The following is a 22,039-nucleotide window of genomic DNA, read 5'->3' on the forward strand; positions in this document are numbered from 1 at the left end:
TATATTCCATTGTTTACGTTTATGTTTACATTAAAGCGTTGTATCGGAAACATATGTACTCTTTATGTCATTTATACCGGTTTCGGCATAATAAATTCGTTATGGTGTCTTTAGTTGCCGTGTACGGTGTCATATTAGGTTAACAGAAACATATATAATATCTCATAGTATGACTGTCTGAGTGAGTGATTGAGCTAGCGCTATCTGGCTGTAATGTGGTCTGAGTGAGCGAGTACTAGCAGTATGGTGTCCGAGTGAGTGGGTCGGACCTACTATGGCGGTTTATCAAGGTGTGTCTGGAACAGGTGGGCTCGAATGCTTACTAACATGTAGTCATGAGATTGGGTGAGTGAGTGAGTGAGTGAGATTGCGCCATCTTGCTGTGAGTAAATTGAGTGCCTCCATCGACACTACTGCGGCATTATGGGCAACTGAACCTGATCGTGCTGCGACCCTTGTGGGTTGTTTGATGGCTACAGCAGAAGACCGAAAGACGCGGACAAGAGGACCAGGACAGTGTGTTCTGCTGCTTCTCCTGAATTAGATGTATGGACGAAAGCATCTTGTTCTAACATGTTGAAATGAACTTCTGTTCCACTTCAAAACTCACTTAATCTGATTGCTATTCCGCAAAACTTTTTGAAGAACCATTTCTCACTCTGTTATCCCGTGTACCAGGAAGAGGTGTTACATAGTGCTGTGATGTTGTATCAGAGACAGAATACTTCATACATACAATGGAGGGATATATCATATATATCCCAGGATCTGGCCATGCAGTCTATCCATATGCAGATCCAGCGGGGTGCAGGGGTCCATCAACATTCAACAACGGATCCGAGGCGCACTCGCTACAGTGGTGAATACGTTTATTATCAGCTGGGATGAACATATTCCCTGTATCACCTTGCTGGCCGTGTCCGTGTGTTGGCCCAGTGACAGGGAGGCTGCGCGGGGCATGAGTCGCATGAAATAAAACGGATTATCTTCGGATATATGTTTATTGTTATGTCCATTTGTTTTTCATTTTTTCAGTGGGTCCAGGGGTGCGTGATGGGTGGGTGGGGGCAGGGGGTGCAGTGGTCTCAGGTCTCTAACTTACAAACTTATGTCTCTGATCTATGATCCGTAGATCGCTCAATACGCGACGATGGGCGGTAGGGTAGCTTTCGCTCCTCACGCCGAAGACCCAGGTTCGATTCTCCACGTGGTTACAATGTGTGGAGTCCATTTATAGTGTCCCCCGCCGTGATATTGCTTGAATATTGTTAAAAGCGGCGTAAACCCATACTCACTCACTCAATACTTGAAGTAACTTGAGGCTTTCCTCTCGCATCAAGCTGACACGCTGTGATATATAAACTAAACGGCTTTTAACCCAAATCAGCCCTTCACATATTCGCATCCCATTCGCAGAAGTTCGCATCCCACCTTTAAGCAACTGACTAAATATACAATCGTACGTTTTGTGGATCATTAGGTATACTGATTGTAAATGTATCACAACACGGTCGTTTACCAAAAACGAATAGCCAAATCTCAAAATACACCCCGTACTGCGTCCATTACAGTACACGGGACAAGCTCACGGAGTGCATTGTGCGTAAACTGTTCCTTCTTATCCCAGTTTTATCATTAAAGGATGTCAGGAATATATTACTATCCAGTTAGATGTACCAAATGTGCTGAATTCAGAACTGTTGCGATGAGTAAATATATATTCAAGATGGCGATGGCAGAGCTTCCGGTGCAGGCTGCATTGTCAGTCCGTTGCCCTGGTTCCAGTTCCGGCTGAAATCCGAAGTCGTAGTCGCCGCAGTACCCGGGGAGAATGGGCTGTGCAGGAATGCCTCGCCTGAAAACAACACGGGATTAGAGTCAGGAATGACAGGACGAATCAAAATCTGCCAAGATTTATTTTGGTTTGAGAAACTTACATGGGGTTGAGTAATAGTTGGAAAGATGTAACCAAAGTTTTAAAAGAAGCTTTCTTTGTCTCACATGTGTTTAATGATATGCGTACGGACCAAATACATTAATATTAATGAAAATATTTTTCAAACATTACTATCTGTAAATTATTATACTAAACACGTTTGTTTTTTTCTGGCACAATCATAACTGGGAGCCACGCTCTGTCCTAGACTGGTTTGCTTGACTAGAGCCCTAGAGCGCTTGCGCTCCTCGCCTGCAGCCGCCAGGAGGTGAAGGGCAGGGTAGCAGTCTAGCTCTATCTGTCATTTTTCCTCATACAGCATATCGCTGCGGTGAAACGTTGACCCATTTCCACGAAGCGGGTCTGTCTGTCAAGACAGCCAGAGACAGGCCTACAGCATATCGCAATGCGGGAAACGTTGACCCAGTTTCCTTGTAGTGAGATATTAGCACTTTTGGACAGTGTGAATAATTGATGTGTCAGGCTGCAGGAGTAACCTATTATTGGGAGGTAACTGTCACAGAGAAACTTTATAATGTCTAAATCCGAAAACGTTTATATCTGGACGACACCCACCGGAGTAACGGGACTTCACTGTACTCCAAAAAAAATCATCTTAATAAAAACGAAAAGCTTGGTCATATCAGAGCAATGACAATAATGAAAAAAAGACGCACGAATTAAAAATGTTAATAACACCATGATGACACAACACTTTTGAACAAAGTGTACCGACGGCAGCGTTAGAAAATGGCACTAGTTCTATAGTTCTTGCCAAACTGCTCAGTAGTTAAGGTATCATAAGAACCAGTAGAATCTTGCCCTTTTAAGGGCTTTGCTATATGTTATCTAGTGGACTAAAACTGTTAGTTTCTACCGCTGCGTCGGTACATACTATTGTAATTTTATGTCACATGCTGTCTTACCTGACCATACGACATCTCTGCTGGTCAATTCTGAACCTGGCGGTGTCGACGTCCGTCACGGACCCGGGGCTCCACAGACGCTCGGCCACAGCGGACGCACGTGGCCTGGGGGGCAGAGCTTGGTTCTCAGTAGGGAGGACATGCTACTTTTCGGTATTCAATATTCTTTGTGAGAGAGTTGTCGTTTATTGCATCCGACATTATTCCTCCATTTTATTTTCAATTTGATGTTTACAGTATTAAATAAGGTTAACTTCAAATACATTAAAATGTGACACGAATTAATTTAGTACCATACAGTGGCCTACATTTAGAATTCAGGGGTCCGTTCCACAAATCTATCGTAGCGCTAAGGTGATCGTAACTCCCATACATTGACATAGACTTACGAATGTCGCTGCGCTACGATCGCCTTGTGGAACGGGGCCCAGCACCACAAAGTTTACGTCACAATACGTAATACGTAATTTGTGATTTTTTGTTGCAAGATTCACCTGCGAAACAATGCATTTTGACGTCAGCAGGTCAATAAGAGGTTGGTTCTGTTCTATCATTGGCTGTCTCTGGCTTAACTTACCTTCTCTCCTTAGGGTTAGCTAATTGTGTCAGGGTAGGTTACCCCGAACTCTATCCTTAGCCCTTGGATCCCCTTCACGACCAATCACCCCTTTATTATTGTAGGCTACCACTTGTGAGGAAAAGTCACTCTAGTTCTTTTATGAGAGCTTCATTTAATTTCTCTACTTTCTTTGGTTTTCCTGGTTGATTATCCGGGTTTTAGTCAGTGCATGGACAAGCACGTGGATGTAAGCAGAATGACATGAACTTGTGTAGGGTGTAAAGGGCCCATACAATTTGTAAGTATTAACAAAATATATAAGAAACAACATGTTAATCATAACTAGCAATGATATAACAAATGTAAATGGTGTAAAAGGGTAAATTGCATGTTGAAAAGGTTGAAGTGTGTATCACAGATGTTTCGTTTCAAATCCGGAAAATAATGTTGGTAATAACGTGTACTTGCTACCTTAGTTACAAGTTGTAATATTTCACATATGTTTTTATTATAGCTTGTACCTGTCAACAATATGCCTTACAATTAAAGGGCCAGTAAAAGAATTTGATGGAAAGACATAATACAAAATATCAGTCACAATGTTTCAAGACTGAATCAAGAATGTATTCATCAACCTCTGCTGAAGTTATAAAATAAACCATTCAAGACAGTGTACTGAATTATGTGTCAATGGCCAAAGTGTATCACCTACAACTATCATTAGGCTGAAGAACCCGTTCAGTGGCGATTAGATTATATGCTCCCATCAGGGTGCATTAACTCTTCTCAGTGATTTATCATCTCTTCAAACAATATCACTGAAGAAGCCCAGGAATGTTTAGAGTTTTGTTGTGAAACTCATTCCTGCAGTACATGAGCACACACGTTGGTATTAAACACTGTGTAATACCAAAGATGTGTTATTAAACAGTGGTATCTTCAATATATATACTCTTCAAAAAAAAGAAACGCACATCGGATATTTCTGGCCATAAAAGCGAAATTAGCGGACCAAGAGGTGCAACATGAAGAGGTTTTATGTGTTTTAGTGTCAGTGACAAATTTCCCGGATCAAAATGATTACAACAAGGACATGCAAATCATTAGTCGGGAAACAGGTAGGATTCGGAAATAATGCACCCAGTGCATTAACAAAAGGGCCATGTAGCTGCACGCAGCAGCACCATGAACGGTATTAAAGTGCAAGGGTTTTGATTGCCTGGCAAAGAAACAACGTCACAGGTCGCTTGCAGGCAGGGGAATCCCGATCAGCTGTAGCCAGGGTTTTCAATTTAGCGTCCAGCACCATAACAAGTCTATGGATCGATTTCAACAGCATGGGTCAACACGTGATCGGCCAAGTTCGGAACGACCAAGAGTAATAAACCCCGCCCAAGATCGCTACATCCGACTGCGCCACCTACATGAAAGGACGACCACAGCCATCTCAACCGCATCCCAAATACCCGGAAAGCGCAGAATCTCCGACCAGACCGTACGAAACCGTTTAAGAGCAGCAGGTCTACGAGCAAGGCGTCCTGTTCGACGCGTCCTATTGAGTCGACATCGTCAACAATGACTGCATTGGTGTTGTCGACACAGGGTATGGCCTCAACTGCGATGAAAAGATGTCTGGTCCAGCGACGAATCAAGATTTCTCCCCGTCGAGGGGATGGAAGACCACGGGTACAGACGGTACAGACGTCGGGGAGAGCGTTACGCCGGAAAGTGCGGACAGGACGTGGACAGTTTTGGTGGAGACGTTATGATGTGGGCGGATATCTCTCATCATGACAAGACAGGTTTGGTCCATATCCAGGGCAATCTTTCGGTACATCAAGGACATTCTCCTACCACACGTCCTCCCAATTTCAGGAAATGGCAAGGGTGTATTTCAGCAGGACAACGCTCGACCGTATACAGCACGGATCACAAGAGCCTGTCTACACAACAACAACGTTGATGTTCTCCCCGGCCCTCCAGATCCCCCGATTTGAACCCGATAGAGCATCTGTGGGATGAATTGGATAGAAGGCAACGACGTCAACCATGGACAGGAGATGTCAAGCCGCTATCGATTCCAAAGTGGCACATACGCGTTATTGGTGGTAGCTGACCTTCACCTTGGACTTTTCCTATGTACCGATAACTGAGATGACTACAATCACCAAGCGTTCTCTCCATATTATTTTGGCTCAATATCTTGTACGGTTCCTATTATAAATGTATTTTCATACCTCATACAAATCTGGCTTGGCGTTTCTTTTTTTGAAGAGTATATCAATCTTCATATATTAAAAAAAATATTTGGGAGTAATGAATTATTAAAAATAGGTTTAAAGACTGTTTGTTGTATATTTAAGCCTATTGTGACATTCTGATAACATATTCTACAACCTTTAAATCAAATTTGTGAATTAGTGATATCGTAGAATTAAGTACAAATAGTAGAACGGCCCCTCAGAACGGGTCGGTCAGTATTGAATACACACATCCGAGGTCTGCCAGTTTCGATGTCACCGTATGACACTCACCAGTATCTTGAGAGGAAGTTGGTGCCGTCCACGTACTCCGCCCACAGACAAGCCTCTCCCCCCACCACGTGACCCCGCTGGGTCTCGGTGCCTGGTGACAGAGAGACGTCTCCTTTAATTTCACTTCCAGGATGATAAAAAACTCCCCCATATTTCATACACGTTGTGCACTAAATGAGGTGCTACGTTTGAAACCATGATGTTGATTTTATGTAGATGTTTCGGCTTTGTTCCATTGCAATCAGATAAACTATGTTTAGCGTATATCGAGGTAGTAGACAAGCACCTTGACGTCTGAATGACGTGAATCTCGTTCTTACTGTTTTGAATCATTAACCACTGAACACTTACACTCTGCTTACTCAACAGTCGCAGCGTTAAAAGTGGGGGAATACGAGAGACGTAGCGTTATAGTGGGGAAATACGAGAGTAGTAGCGTTAAAGTGGGGAAATACGAGAGACGTAGCGTTATAGTGGGGAAATACAAGACGTAGCGTTATGAGAGGGGGAAATACGAGAGTCGTAGCGTTAAAGTGGGGGAATACGAGAGACGTAGCGTTAAAGTGGGGAAATACGAGAGACGTAGCGTTATAGTGGGGAAATACAAGACGTAGCGTTATGAGAGGGGGAAATACGAGAGTCGTAGCGTTAAAGTGGGGGAATACGAGAGACGTAGCGTTAAAGTGGGGAAATACGAGAGTCGTAGCGTTAAAGTGGGGAAATACGAGAGTCGTAGCGTTAAAGTGGGGAAATACGAGAGACGTCGCGTTAAAGTGGGGAAATACGAGAGTCGTAGCGTTAAAGTGGGGAAATACGAGAGTCGTAGCGTTAAAGTGGGGGGATACGAGAGACGCAGCGTTAAAGTGGGGGAATCCGAGGGACGTAGCGTTTAAGTGGGGAAATACGAGAGACGTAGCGTTATGAGTGCGGGAAATACGAGAGTCGCAGCGTTATGGTGGGGCAAGTATGAGAGTCGCAGCATTACAGTGGGGGGACATACGAGAGTCGTAGCGAGAGTCTCTCTAGCGGTTACCGTTGAAGTCGAGGGGGTCGCACTTGTAGTAATCTACCCAGTCCTCGCCGTAACTGATGACGTTAAGATACCAACACGAGGAGAAGATGACGTCATAACCTTGTTCTGTCACACGCCTAAGGTACGTCTGCCAGTCATCAAACTCATCAGGCCACTGTTTGGTGTCCTTCCATACTTGCACGAGTGCATTCGAGGCGACCTATATGGAGTGAGTGAGTGAGAATATTCCAGTGACGTGTGGTATTTCTGCATTGTCTCACTGTAACCCTTTATAGACCATCGCCGAAGTCTAGTGGTACAGTGTCCGCAAGGAGAGCGGAAGGTCGGGGGTTCGATCCCTGGCCGTGTCATACTAAAATATGTTACAAGATGGTACTTGTTATTGCCCCCCCCCCCCCCCCCCCCCCCCCCTGGCGCTCGGCATTAAGGGGCATAAACAAGGACTGGTCGGCTCGGAGTCAGTATAATGTGTCTGAGTGGCGTATTCATGTTTAACTGCGACAATCTCATTGGGCTAGCACCTTAAAATCGGTAATCCTGACAAGTACACGCAGCCGCACACACACGTGCATGCACGTCGCTACATAACTTCAATAATCTTGGACGCGGCGTTAAAGCCCATTTCACCTCACCTCAAGACCTTAATGCCATATTCCCCCAAATCATCAATATTGAGTTGATAGGCAAGCACCGTGGCGTCTGAATGACGAGAATACAAACATTTCCGATTCTCGTTCTTACTGTTTTGAATCATAGCTTAATGCTTATATTTCAGATCTATCACAGCGGGTCAGTTTAGTGTGGCGGGAAAGCGCAAAGGGTTGTATGTCTTAGCGGTTTTACATCTCTTGTGAAACACGTGAGAACGTGTATGGTGCCTACAAACCAAGAGTAATATTCAGGGCACCCAGAGTCGAACCCACGATCATGGAAGACCTAAGGGACGCAACTCTGCACAGCGAGTTCGGTCGCCCTAGACGACCAACCCCATCGTGCCCCCTTGTCACCAAACAACCACAAACACAAGGCGGCCCGGTACGAGGGGCCACGTGGTTGCTAGGATACAATTGTGCTATGACGTCATAAAGACGTTTAACGTTCACCTACTTCCGTGAAGAGTGCCATGTGTGATGCCCTGTATCTCTGTACTAAATATGAATGTAGCTTGTGAATTGAATTTTTGTGTTCCGGAGATGCTGTATTTTTAAAATATAATGAAATGTCAAAATTTGATTTTCACCAATAAGGTCCCTAATCTCATGGTTGGTCACGTGCGTGCTATCAGATCTAACGGAAGAGACATGATTCGGGCTCTTTTTGGTCAACTAGAATAACAAACTTCAGATTGTTGAAAAAGTTCACGTATTGTCATGACAGTCATCGGGCATGTTGTTATGATTGACAACTAACATTGTATCACTAATGACATGATGAAACAGTTATGTCTCAAGTGAGTCAATAGGACCGTTTTGTGACAGTGACACTAGGGCTGGGACGGGTAACTCGAGTACTCGGGGCGGGTCCTGAGTAGGACCAGGGTACCCACATGACTACCCGGACCCGTGGTTATTCACGTTATAAACTGTAATGACATTAAAAATGAAACTCAATGGTTACACAACAAGTATAGCTAATGTTCACATTTCTTTCTCACTATGCAAGCATTCGTTCTGACTTTCATATGTTCGAGTAAGGATAAAGCGTCTATCAACTGCAGTGTATGCATGCTCAGATCGTTTTATACGTGTATCTAAATAGTTTTTGCCAGGGCTGCGGTAAAAACATGTTTTGTGACATTGGTTGTACTGTTTTACCTACTTCTATGACAAATATTAGAAAAATATCAATGAAAACGTATACATTCTACCTTATCGGTTCAGCCACATCTCGGTTTTGGTTTTGTTCAAAGTCTGATTCCGAATGTTAGGATCACATCATATATGGCAATATCTATGTTGTGCTCATTATCATAATTCTGCAGACAAACCAAGGCCCTTGTCATACCCTGTTCTTTATGTCAATAATAACCAGAATTAAGGACCCTGACGTTTATGGGCACTTTGTTGAAATAAACTGATGACTTGATCTTATCTCTGATGTCTGAGTTACGTTGCTTTGAGATGGTCTTACCTTCCCGCCATTGTCTATCGGGTCCTGCCACACCAGATACCGTTTGCGCATACCAGAAATGATGTCAAGAAGCCTGTCATTGAAGTACTGCTCCAGGCGGTAGAACTCGCCGGGTTTGTAGCCCATCTGGGTCATGAAGTCAGAGATATTCGGACTGGACTTCCTAGAACATAAACAATGTAGATTTTAGAATGGTCTACATGTAAAACCCTCCATTCTTAAATTAGAGCTCATCTGTTTCCACAAGGCTATATCACCGGTTTTCCAACACATGCAATACATAGTAGTGTTTGATTGGCATTCTAGAAGTTGGTGAGTAATTAAGAAAACGTACAACGTTATGGATAGCAACTTCTGGTTTATTGCATACGTTTCGATGTAGATTCTTACACCGTTACCAACCTGGAGTGACTACGTTTTCTTAATTACGCGTATCTATCACATCACGGGCATACACGCAGATGTAATACATAGTGAAGTCTTTGAAGTGATACTCATGAGAGAGAGAATGTTTGGATGTCAACTTCTTTATTATGAGGAACACAACCATCATGGATATTGTCTTCGATTAAATATTAGTCTAGTGGAAAGGGAATATCATTTTGCACTTGCATGCCCTGCTTTTAATGATTTAAGATATCGACACATTGATCATAAATACTTTGTAAATCCCTCACTGGAATCCTTTGTTCGCCTGATGTCATCTAATCATTAACTTACTATTGTACAGCTAGCAAAATTCATATTGAATGCAATGAAATTGAATACGTCACTTTATCAGTAATTGTTTTTCTGTAACGTAATGTTCTATGGGCCTGTGGCCTCTAACTAGAAACAAAGGTGTTGTTGACAACCTTCATCAGGCATATACTCCGAAACGTTGTGTTCCTCATAATTGTGGGTTTTAGGCCGCTTTTAGCAATATTCCAGTAATATCACGGCGGGGGACACCAGAAACGGGCTTCACACATTGCACCCATGTGGGGAATCGAACCCGGGTCTTCGGACGAGCAAACGCTTTAACCACAAGGCTACTCCACCGCCCCGTTCCTCAAATTAAAAACGTTGACATCCAAAACGTTCCTCTCTTAATACATAGTGGTGTATATATCCCCATTTACCAACACACGTACAAACACATATATATCACCGGTTTACCAGCACATATAATGAGCTTCGTCCAGCCCCATGTGGAGGAATTCGTCCTTGAAAATGTCCTTCACCTCCGAGAAGAATTCCGACAGGAAGTCGTATGTTGCATTCTGGGTAGGATCCAGGTTCTCATATTGGGCGTGATCAGAGTAATTGGCTCTCGCTGGTTCTCCGTCCGCCCAGCATGTCGTCAGCAGATCTGAACAGTGAATGAGTGAGCGAGTCTTTCACAGATGCGTGTATGGTGATCGGTTCCTACATAAGTGTTGTCGTAACTTACATTAACGTGCATACCGTAAACTATTCAAGCGGTACATTCTTCAAGATCAATCACAAAGGCCCGTTACCCTTGAAGATCCGGTAGAATAGATCTTAAGCAACCCATGCTTCCCGTAAAAGGCGACTATGCTTGTCGTAAGAGGCGACTAACGGGATCAGGTGGTCAGGCTCACAGACCTGGTTGATGCATGTCATTGTATCCCATTTGCATGGAGGAGGCCAATCACTGGATTGTCTGGTCCAGACTCGATTGTTTACAGACCGCCGTCATATAACAGGGATATTGCTGAGTGTGGCGTTAAACAACAAACAAACAAACAAACAAAAGCCTGTAATAATCGAGTGTGGTCAGACAGTGACTGAAAGCCTGAGCACCTAGCCACGCCATCAGGGTACACCTCATCCTCATGCATGTTCTGGGGACGTCTTCCAAGTCGGAACTATCGTGGGTCGCACCAGTATCTGGGTCCTGGGGTTGACATCTAACGCTGTTGGTCTAAGACACCATCTAAAGTTGCACACTGAAACGTCACCCATTTTGTCATCCCGATTTGGTAATGTGAACATAAATGTGTTCAAGTGGTAAATACATTATAGGTCTACACTCACATTGGAGAGCTCGGCCCCACCCCTCCGCGTGGCCAGGTGTATCAAACTCCGGAATCACACGTACACCACGCATGCGCGCATACTCAATGATAGAGGAAATGTTGTCTTGGGTGTAAAGATGTTTACTGGAATAGGCTCCCTGAAACAGAGGGTAGCAGTCATCGTTACGTATGTAAACGTTCCCTTTCCTACCTGGCTGTGCACACCCACATACTTAGAGAGAGTGAGAGAGACGGAGAGACAGACACTCACATACCCACACATACATTCAAAGACTCATATACTCACAAACAGAGACACACACTAGCTATCACACACACACACACACACACACACACACACACACACACACACACACACACACACACGTATAAAAATGATTTTTACCCAAGTGATAAGCCTCTATGAGTTGCGACAAAGCGGCGTCACTGACCTTCTGAGACAGTTCCGGAAACGAGGTGCTGACGTAGGGGAAGCTCTGGTCGTCCACGATGTGCCAGTGAAACACGTTCAGCTTGTTGTAGGCCATGGCGTCCTAGTTCACAAACATCAAAACAGCTGTGTGATATGCAATATATCTCTGGCGTAGTAGGCCAGTGTTTAATTTGTTTGCATTGAAGCGAGGTCTGCCTGTCGAGGGGGTTGGGAACAGGCATATAGCATATCTCTGGCGTGGTAGGCCAGTGTTTTGTTTGTTTGCATGGGAGCGAGTTCTGCCTGTCGAAGGGGTCCGGAACAGGCCTAAAGCATATCTCTTGCGTAGTAGGCCAGTGTTTTGTTTGTTTTCATGGAAGCGAGTTCTGCCTGTGGAGGGGGTTGGGAACGGGCCTATAGCACATCGCTATGCGGGAAACGTTGACCCACTTTCCGTGAAGCGAGATATTAGCACTTTTGGACAGTGTGAATAACTCACGTGTCAGGCTACAGGAGTAAACATATTACCAGTAGGGAGGTTCATGGTTAAAAATAACAAACGCACTCACAAGGTTGTGGGTTTCAATTGTAACAATATCTGCATGTCTCTATGTGCAGATCTACTTCATTATAACATAAAATTACACCATTGTTGCTGTTTCTTTGAAAATATTAATTAGGACAAATATTAACTTTACCGCTGTAGATATATTAATGTTCCTTGAAAACAATAATAAATGTTTCAGGAAGTCATCGTTGTGAAAATATATTACTAACTTTGTTTTCATAATATGTTTGTTTTCTACATTTATATTATATAAATATTTAAACTGAAGTGTGACATTTCTCATTTCTGATTCTGAAGGTAACTCATGCATATTACAATTTGTTTTTTCTTCTGCGTTACACGGTACATGCATCATTAGGTAGGTATGCTACAAAATAGATTTGCGCTGTGTTGTTCCTCTGGATCAAAGGTATCTTGTATTTACTTGGACTGGGTCAATGTTTCTGCTTATGTTTCATCATATCTATTTATCTATGATATCTAGTAAACTACAAAAGAAATGTTTGGGCCGAGACGTTAAAACTGCGCGCCACTGTGTTGCAAAACGAATATATTTATTGACGTTTTTCTTTGCTTATAAGCAGCGAGTCTCTGCACTAGATGTAATTCAAACTTAGCATGCCGTGTTTATTAGTTTTAACAAAATCAGTAAAATCACTGGTTTTTCTGGTTCATCGATCACTTGATTGTCTGGTTTGGTTACAGGCTGACGTCGCATGGCAGGAGTACTAGTGTGCTACTACAACTACTACTACTACTACTACTACTACTACTACAGCTACTACTACTACAACAGCTACCATTACTACAACAACTACTATTACTACTACTACTACAACGACTACAACTACTACTACTGCTACTACTACTACAGCTACTACTACAACAGCTACCACTACTACAACAACTACTATTACTACTACTACTACTACAACTACTACTACTGCTTCTACTACTACAGCTACTACTACTACAACAGCTACCACTACTACAACTACTACTATTACTACTACTACTACAACTATTACTACAGCTACTACTACTACAACAGCTACCACTACTACAACTACTACTTTTACTACTACTACTACTACTACAACTACTATTATTTCTACTACTACAACTACTACTACTACTACTACTACTACAACGTCCTCCATGCAGCACTCACCAGGTGTTTTAACAGAACGGGCACAGGGATGTAGTGTCGCGCTGTGTCCGCCATGCTGCCTCGGTGCTGGAACCTGGGTCTGTCCTCGATGTAAGTCTCGCGTATCTTGTGCTGCAAAATGAAAATGCTGTTAGTGCTGTTGACTTTGTGAAAGTGTTGTTAGCATTGTTGACGGTGTGTGTTGTTAGCATTGTTGATGGTGTGCAAGTGATGTTAGTGTTGTCTACTGTGTGAAAGTGTTGTTAGCGTTGTCGACGATGTGAAAGTGTTGTTAGTGTTTTCGACTGTGTGAAAGTGCTGTCTACTGTGTGAAAGTGTTGTTAGCGTTGTCGACTGTGTGAAAGTGTTGACAGCGTTGTCGACGATGTGAAAGTGTTGTTAGTGTTGTCGACTGGGTGAAAGTGTTGTCAGCATTGTCTACTGTGTGAAAGTGTTGTCAGCATTGTCGACTGTGTGAAAGTGTTGTTAGTGTTGTCAACTGTGTGAAAGTGTTTTTAGCGTTGTCGACGGTGTGAAAGTGTTGTTAGCGTTGCTGACGGTGTGAAAGTGATGTTAGTGTTGTCAACTGTGTGAAAGTGTTGCTAGCGTTGTCGACTGTCTGAAAGTGATGTTAGTGTTGTCAACTGTGTGAAAGTGTTGTTAGCGTTGTCGACGGTGTGAAAGTATTGTTAGTGTTGTCGACGGTGTGAAAATGTTTTTAGCGTTATTGACTGTGTGAAAGTGGTGTTAGCGTTGTCGACTGTGTGAAAGTAATGTCAGCGTTGTCGACTGTGTGAAAGTGTTGTCAGCATTGTCGACGGTGTGAAAGTGTTGCTAGCGTTGTCGACTGTGTGAAAGTGTTGTTAGTGTTGTCGACGGTGTGAAAGTGGTGTTAGTGTTGTCAACTGTGTGAAAGTGTTGTAAGCATTGTCGACGGTGTGGAAGTGTTGCTAGCGTTGTCGACTGTGTGAAAGTGTTGTTAGTGTTGTCGATGGTGTGAAAGAGTTGTTTGTGTTGTCAACTGTGTGAAAGTGTTGTTAGCGTTGTCGACGGTGTGAAAGTGTTGTTAGTGTTGTCAACTGTATGAAAGTGCTGTTAGCGTTGTCGACTGTTTGAAAGTGTTGTTAGCGTTGTCGACGGTGTGAAAGTGTTGTTAGCGTTGTTGACTGTGTGAAAGTGGTGTTAGTGTTGTCGACGGTGTGAAAGTGTTGTAAGCGTTGTCGACTGTGTGAAGGTGTTGTTAGCGTTGTCGACGGTGTGAAAGTGTTGTTAGCGTTGTTGACTGCGTGAAAGTGGTGCTAGTGTTGTTGGCTGTGTGAAAGTGGTGTCGGCGTTGCTGACGGTGTGAAAGTGCTGTTGACTCTGTGAAAGTGTTGTTAGCGTTGTTGACAGCGTTAAAGTGTTGTTAGCTTTGTTGACGGTGTGAAAGTGTTGTTAGCGTTGTTGACAGCGTTAAAGTGTTGTTAGCTTTGTTGACGGTGTGAAAGTGTTGTAAGCGTTGTCGACTGTGAAAGTGTTGTAAGCGTTGTCGACTGTGAAAGTGTTGTTAGCGTTGTCGACTGTGAAAGTGTTGTTAGCGTTGTCGACTGTGAAAGTGTTGTAAGCGTTGTTGACTGTAAAAGTGTTGTAAGCGTTGTTGACTGTTTCACCTGATCTTCATCCATGTAGATGAGTTGACTGAATGTCTCCAGACCTGCAACAAATGTAACATCGTTATGAATATCAACGATGAAGTAAATAAACGTTCAAGTGATGCAATTGGGATCCTCTATATCTCCAGGGCCCGCATGTTGGTAAACCAACACTCAACCCGGATCCATTCCCGCGGTTCTCGCGATCTGAAATTACCCGCCCTTGATCTCCATTCACATTTTATCGACCAGTCAAACGTGAAAAAGGAAAAAGAAGATGGATGGACATGACGATGTCCTTTCCATCCAAAAGATTTTTGAAGGCGTTCTTTTGCGTGTCATCCAGCTTTACTATGTTGAATTTCTCGTAATCTCTTTCGTAATCATTGTGCCTGGCTGCCATGTTGTTTTATCGCCAACCCAACATATTGAAGCCGGTTTGTAACTTGCAATCTGATTGGTCCGTTTGACTGAGTAGCAAATAAAATTGGCCAATGAAAATCAAGGATGGTAATTTGTGGTCGCGAGAACCATACGCATGCATCCATGTTTAAGTGAAGGTTTACGGAAATGCGAGCGAGTTGGTTTAACGCCGCTTTTAACAGTATTCCAGTTATATCACGGCGTGTCAGCTTAATGTGGGAGGAAAGCCCGAAGAGATGCAGGTCTTAGACGTTTACCACTTCGGTGAAACCCACGAGCAAGGGTATGGTGCCAGATGATGTATACAGATGACTAGACAGATGGAGCGAAGGACGCGCATCACGCTGACGGAGGATGGAGAGGAAGACGGGAATGGAGAGACAGGCACAGACAGAAGGAAGAAGCGAGAGAATACGGGTGAGGCGATGAGAGACAGAAGGAAGAGGGGGAGAGAAGATCTTTACTGTTTTCTGTCGGATGTAATGTTCATCGCCACCGATTCGTAATGTTTGTTTGTTTTGCGCAGCACGATGACATGCATAAACAAAGTCAGCGAGCCTGACCATCCGATCCCGTTAGTCGCCTCTTACGACAAGCACGGGTTGCTGAAGAACAATTCTAACCCGGATGTTCACGGGTTCGTAACGGATGTAAAACTATGTATACACATAATGTAAGAATATTTCCACTTATCACTGACTCTAGTGATATGACGATATGCAATATCACAATATGGTGACGATCATTACAACAAACTATAAATACTCCTGAATTGAACCAAGATTCCTACCTCGGAGAGCTCCCCACACGGACTGAGCGGCCATGACAGCTGATGACGTCACATTGAGGGTATCTAAGTAGGAAATTCTAAGGTATTAGTTTCACTCGTCGACGCTTTGAGTGGTAGTAATATGGTTATTGCATGGTGTGTTATGTGGGAGGAGAGCCTGAAGTGATGCACGTCTAAGACGTGTTCTACCTTGGTGAAATCCACGAGCACGGTAGTAACACGACGACTGTGCCAATCATGTTGGGTGAGTCCAGATACCTAATATATGTGCCAAACTGTTATAAGGTGTGTTGAAATGGGGTTTAACGTCGTGTCCAAGATTATTGGACTTATATAGCGACGTGCATGTACGTGTGTGTGTTTGTGTGGCTGCTTGTACTAGTCCGGACTGATGCCGATTTATAGTGCTAGATCACTGAGATACCATGCCGCAGTTTAACATGAATACCACTCTCAGACACAGTATACTGACTCCGAGCCGACCAGTCCTTGTTTTAGCCCCTTAATGCCGAGCGCCAGACAGGGTAACAACAAGTACCATCTTTTAACGGAGACCCACCTGCATGGAATCATAGTCAGGCCAAATCTTGAACTTCATACAAACAAAATCACGATCACAAACACGTAGGGTAACGTTCTCACAACCTATGTGGGCAATATCAAAATCTGACAAATCTCTGCTCTCTTTAGTTTGCCGCTGACGTACTGGCAAGCATGCGTGAAGCAAACCGGTCAATAAAAACGTAAGATAAAACGTGTTGACACTGACCTGCTGACAAGCACACAGATTTATCACATTCATTATCTGTCCGTTTATTTACAATGGCATATGTAACTGGAGTAAACACTATCCGTATTCCACTTACAAGACTCATCCATCTCGAAACTGGGGTACCCGTCACATGCCGCGTCCTTGACATTCACCATCAGACCTTCAACGACATTTCTTGTAGGCTTACTTGATTTCCGGTCAAAGAAACTTAACTTCCGGTATCGCTGAAACGCCTGTGTCAAAATGTCACAGCTTTCAATGTTAGAGGTAAATGAAAACGAGGCTGGATCCAATGCCCATATATGGTCTGTTTGTGTCACGTGCGCAGGTTGCGGCCACGGACTACCAGGCTTTGCGCGTTGACCCTTGTAATAGAGGAAAATAGCATGACATTGTATATATATAATAAAATAACACATAACACATTCAAAATATGAAATTCGTAATCTCTTCCTGATGAAATATTGTTATATCGATCAAATATTTCTCGTCAAGATTTCATGTCGACGCGTAAAATAGATACCCAAAAGTGCAAGAGGGAAACAAAACAGCGCGTCTCACATCCGTTAGTGTATGAAATATCGCCGGGTGCCTATATACGTTCAAACAAAATAAGGACGGCGTCAGTGAATGAGATGAGTGTGTTTTGCCGTTACATTATCATAGCTAGCAGTTTAACTAAATCTAAAAGACGTTGATGATGGTGTTTTTCTTAAAGACTACTAAGGGGAATGAGGGTCTTTTTGCCACTGAGTTATATCCAGCAATATCATGCGGCTGTCTATATCACACAGTCCCCGTGAAGATCCGGGGTAGAATAGGTCTTCCGCAGCCCATGCTTGGCGTACAAGACGACTATGCTTCTCGTAAGAAGCGGCTAACGGGATTGGGTGGTCAGGCTCACTCACTGGATTGTCTGGTCCAGACTCGACTATGTTTTGTTTGTTTGTTGTTTAACGCCGCATTCAGCAATTTCACGCTTCATGACGGTACAGACCGATGTCATACAGCTGGAATATTGCTGAGTCCGGCGCCAAACAAATAAACATTACACAGTGACTATAGAAATATATAGAACATGTTGAAAAACTATTAAAGAAACACAGAGAACATAGACATTCCATTGGATCCTCGACTTAAACATGGCGGTTTGACCGTGCGTTGATGGGTGTGGCCCGCTCTATCTGTATCTAACGCTCCATCACCTGGGGTTGACACACTGTACACATCCGCCCATTAGCCCCAGAGACTCACAGCGCCACACAACAAACACTGCAGACAGGAAGAGTCATTTGTCACCCTAGATAATAATTTGATGCATAATGTGACACGTGGTCTTGACAACGTTGTCTCTGTGCCAAGTACAAGCTTAAAGGTAGCCATCGGTCGGCCATTTCACAGACGGCTTGAGTGAAGGTGTGTAACACAATCACAGGACACTATACACTGGCTATGAAATGAAGGGTGGTTTTCAGAGATAGGTTTTATCAAGATGTCGACAGCCTGTGATATTAAATAAACGTTTGACATCCCCAAACAAGGTAAACCAATCTACAGAGGCCCGAGGGCACCAGTGTAGCGAGGCCAGTCACATTAATCATCCTAGCGAACCCAGGGCGCGGTCGGGTAGCCTAGTGGTTAAAGCGTTCGCTCGTCAAGCGGAGACCCGGATTCGATTCCCGACATGGGTACAATGTGTGAAGCCCATTTCAATGTTGTCTCTGTGCCTAACTACAAATGTTAACTTAAAGTAGCCATCGATCGGCCAGTTCACAAACAGCTTTAGTGAAGGTGTATAACTATCACAGGACACTATACACTGGCTAGCAATGAAGTGTGGTTTTCAGATATAGATTTAATCACCATGTCGGCCTGTTATATTACATATACTTGTGACATATTCAAACAACGTCGGGGGCGGTCGGGTAGCCTAGTGGTTAAAGCGTTCGCTCGTCACGCCGAAGACCCGGGTTCGATTCCCGGTACAATGTGTGAAGCCCATTTCTGGTGTCCCTCCGCCGTGATATTGCTGGAATATTGCTAAAAGCGGCGTAAAACCTCACTCACGAACTCACGCACTCAAACAACGTCAGTCAGTCTCAGAGGCTCCAGGCTACCGGGGGAGATAGGCCAGTCACATTAATCATCACATCGTACCCTGGTCAACAACGGGGCTACTGCTGTGTACGTGAGGTGACGTGTGTGTTTTAACTACAGGTATGGGGCTGTCCAGTACACTTAGGACAAAAAGAAACTGTTTTCAATTTACTGTTCTGTAAACCGTACAGATGAAATCGAACGCCTCACCTGTTTTGTTTATTTGTTTGGTGCTCAGCAATATTCCCCGTATATACAAGTGTGTGTTTGTGTGTATGTGTGTGCGTGCGTGCGTGCGGGTCTGTGTGTGTGTGCGTGAGTGTGTCTGTGTACGTGCGAGCTTGTGTATCTGTGTCTGTGTCAGTGTGTGCTTGCGTGCGTGTGTCCCTGCATCTGTCTGTGCGTGCGTGTGTCTCTGTATCTGTCTGTGCGAGCGTGTGTGTATGTCGAAGGTTGAGGTCATCTTGAATTCAAGTTGAACTCTCCACATCCCCTCGAAACTAGCCCCGCAAGATAAAGCTTTAATGTGGTGATTCATGAACATTACTGTTTATTTAACAAGGGCAGGTGTGTGGCAAAAAAGCGTAAAAGCGTTTTGACTGCCAAAAAAGAGTACAGTTTCTGGGTCAGTTAAGATACACTGACGGCAGAAAGAAACTATACCATACAATATGTCAGGAGGTATTCCAATGTAGCGCTGTAATCACAAAACGCCCAAACAGCAGTGATACTTGGTGATACCGCACTGGCTGCTACAAGGCAGGCTCCACGAGGGCAACAACAAGCATATAGGGGAGTACTGTCTGTGTAAGTCACTCTGTATGATGGAATTGCAGTGATCACATTCAGTAGCGCGTCAAGTCAAGACACGCACGCACGCACGCACGCACGCACGCACACACGCACACATGTGGTTCGTCCGTTCGTTCATTCGTTTGACTTCTTGTTACGTCATTTGGTGCCATTCACCCCTCCTCCCACCCCTGTATCAAATAAGACCCGTTGGCGGGGTGGCAGGGTCGTTCGAACCGACGTTATTACCCGGCAGAAAGTGACGGCGATACGTTCTATACGTGGTTCCGCCTTCCAATGTTAAACCAGATCTGTGGGGTCTGTTGTAGGAAGCGAGTGAGTGAGTAAGGTAACGTTGTGCTGTGAGATTAGCCTTCAACACAAACAGGTCCGTCTTTCCTGACCATATATCCCGGTCCAATCATTACGCTGCCACCACGCTCCTACTGGTGCTGCATGGATACAACAACGAGTCGTGCGTTCTTCCCGAATTGGATGCGTTTTGCTATCTTGTTTGGTTAAATAAAGTGTTCGTAAATGTCTCCCGCTTCCTTGAGATTCCTTCAGTTGTGCCTTGTAGATGTAAAAGTAAATGACGTCTCGTGGATTGTTTTATGAATGAAAAAAGTAGTTCCGGTGTGATGGAGGTCACCCTGTCCAAAAGAATAACACGAGTTGGAACCTTGTCATGATCTGCTCTGCCGTCTTTGACGTCGATGTTATCGTGTTAACGTAGAAAGGCCTAGGGGCCCCAATACCATGGTGACGCAGTTATCTGGATACAGTAAACGGCTTCTTGGGCACGTGATGCTGATGACGTCACAGTCAAGCAGCGGTTCTTCAAATGAGCAATACGCACATCGCGATCCTCGCTAGGTGTGGTGACACGTGGTCTGTCTGTCCACTGTCTGTCTACTGTCTGTCCACTGTCTGCCGGTATCGAGACAGCAACTTGGTGCTGTTGCACACGTGCACACGTGTCATGTCCCCACTGCAGCACAACAATAGACTTTCTCTCTGTTCTTCCGATACACGTGGCATTTTGCTGTTGATTCCTGGACTCCTTGTTCAGTGACGGATTGTTGTTGTTTGTACCCATACGCGGCCTGTGGTCATGCTGCACGTGCATTATAATTTTAGCGAATGAAGTCATTTTACACGGAATTCAGTGAACTACAGCAAGCTGAACCCATGTCTGACGCATTTCTAAGATTGCTCTGGCATGATTTCGGAACATTATTTAATGTTCGAATCCAAATTCTAATAAATATGATTTTTGTTGAGTTGTAGTTGTTGTTGTTGGTGGTGGTGTTTGTTTGTTTGTTGTTTAACGCCGCACTCAGCAATATTCCAGCTATATGACGGCGATCTGTAAATAATCGAGGCTTGACCAGACAATCCAGTGATTGACATCATGAGCATCGATCCACGCAATTGGGATACGATGCCATGCATCAGCCAAGACAGCGAGTCTGACCACCCGATTCCGTTAGTCGCCTATTGCGACAAGCAAGGGTTTGATGAAGACTTATTCTAACCCGGATCTTCCCGCCTATTTGGTATAGTACATTTTGCTCGTCAGTGTATATGATATGTCTGCTGCTTGTAAAGAAACACTGAAACCGTCTATTTAATGAATTGAATGTATATATTTTCACATGGAACATCGTGAAAGTATAGTCAAGTATTATTTGCTTTTTTTCCATCTCAGCATTGAATAAATCCATAATGTCACACGGTTCCAAAAAAAAGTTATTAGGCGCAAAGTAATAATGTCTCACCTGCAGAGGAAGTCTTGCTGCAATGTATGTCACGTGACCCTGCCCATGCCACATCTGACATAACAGAATAATCGCCACAGGTAGACAACCCCCAGGTGAGAACACAGGTAGCTCCATGCTCCGGCTTTACGCGAGACCGCGAGAAGTAAGTGTGACGTGAGTTGGTTTATCAGTCCGTACATGTCTGTATATACTCTCCACGTCACATCCCCTGCCTGTCTTATCAAGAACAGAGCTGACGCCAGACACGGAAGAAGGGGTATGACAAGACTGAACTCGGGTGGTGTTGACGGTAGATGGGGTATGACGAAACTGAACTCGGGTGGTGTTGGGGGTAGATGGGGTATGACGAGACTGAACTCGGGTGGTGTTCGGGGTAGATGGGGTATGACGAGACTGAACTCAGGTGGTGTTGGCGGTAGATGGGGTATCACTAGACTGAACTCGAGTGGTGTTGGCGGTA

The 22,039-nt window shown here is 44.1% G+C and overlaps 1 pseudogene; it reads right to left on the reverse strand.

Annotated features, from left to right (window-relative positions):
- Positions 1 to 1,645: 1,645 nt before the first annotated feature.
- LOC139458716 (beta-hexosaminidase subunit beta-like) lies at positions 1,646 to 21,693 on the reverse strand (annotated as a pseudogene).
- Positions 21,694 to 22,039: the final 346 nt, after the last annotated feature.

The sequence above is a fragment of the Haliotis cracherodii genome, unplaced genomic scaffold, assembly GCF_022045235.1.
Source record: "Haliotis cracherodii isolate W230 unplaced genomic scaffold, xgHalCrac1.p SCAF_13, whole genome shotgun sequence".
Lineage (NCBI taxonomy): Eukaryota > Metazoa > Mollusca > Gastropoda > Lepetellida > Haliotidae > Haliotis > Haliotis cracherodii.